Raw genomic sequence first — 1165 nt, forward strand, 5'->3', positions numbered from 1 at the left:
AGTGATCGCATGAGCTTGTTGGTGATGAGGTAGTCCATCCTTAGGGTGGGAGCCTTGCATTGGTAGATATTGAGATCCCCTTGGAGTATTAGAATCTCATTGGTTAGAGTTAGCCATATAAGAATCAAGTGTTCTTTGGTGTGCTTGGAGATTAGAAATGTCGGACCTTTGAAGCTTGAATTGTTGCTCCACATTAACTTCTCTTTATAATGCCTTGGCCTCCATGTTTTTTAACATTTGTTCAATAGAAGTGTTTGGGTTTGGTGGTTCAATGAGAGGGGTGGTTGATTTTGGGGTTGGTAATTTTGATTTCCTTGGAAATTTTTGTTTCCTTGGAAGTTGCTTTGAGGTTGAAAATTTCGATTGTCATTTCGATTGTTATTCCTTAGGGGTGGAGAAACATAAGGTTGGTTGTTGTTTTGTGAAAATCTCCAAAAATCGGAACCTTGACCTTGGTTTTAGTTTTGGTTGTATTTCCTTGAACGATCCGGCTTCGGTGGTGGTTGATATTGAGGTTGTTGATATTAAGGGTCCAATCCCAAGTTGTCAAATTTCTTTGACAACTCATCCAACTTGAGCTTTGTTTCCAAATCAAGTCTAGTGGGCCCTTCACCTTGTCCCTCGCTATCTCTTGTACCATAACTATTTTCCATCTTGGAAATATTTTAAATCATCTTCGTGATAGCCGCGCTATTTATAGCATCAAAATTTCCTCCGGAAGCTGCCACAATCATGTCTATAAACCTTGGTTTAAAGGTTTGGAAGAATGTTTGGGTGGTCATTCATTTAGGGATGCCATGGTGTGGGCAAGAGGTAATAAGGTCTCGAAATCGCTCCCAAGCTTCAGTTAGGGTCTCAAGGTCTTTTTGTTTGAAGGTTTGAATCTCATGCCTTATCCTTGCGGTTTTTGAGGGTGGGTAAAATTTATTGATGAAAGCATTAGAGAGGCTAGCCCAAGTTGTGAATGCACCCGGTTCATGTGAATTCAACCATTTCCTTGTATTGTCTTTCAAGGAGAAAGGGAAGAGCATGAGAAGAATTTGGTCTTCGATGACACCATTATGCTTGATTGTGCCCACCTTCTATTTGAACATAACGAGATGCCCATGTGCATCCTCATTCTTTAACCTGTGGAAGACGTCTTTTTGAATGAAGGAGATTACAT

The 1165-nt window shown here is 40.3% G+C and overlaps 1 non-coding gene across 1 annotated transcript; it reads left to right on the forward strand.

The window, feature by feature from the left end:
• Positions 1 to 792: 792 nt before the first annotated feature.
• On the forward strand, positions 793 to 899 carry LOC141639878 (small nucleolar RNA R71). The gene has a single exon (XR_012542739.1). It is a non-coding gene; the product is annotated as a small nucleolar RNA R71 (small nucleolar RNA).
• Positions 900 to 1165: the final 266 nt, after the last annotated feature.

This window comes from Silene latifolia, unplaced genomic scaffold, assembly GCF_048544455.1.
Source record: "Silene latifolia isolate original U9 population unplaced genomic scaffold, ASM4854445v1 scaffold_57, whole genome shotgun sequence".
NCBI classification, from domain to species: Eukaryota; Viridiplantae; Streptophyta; class Magnoliopsida; order Caryophyllales; family Caryophyllaceae; genus Silene; species Silene latifolia.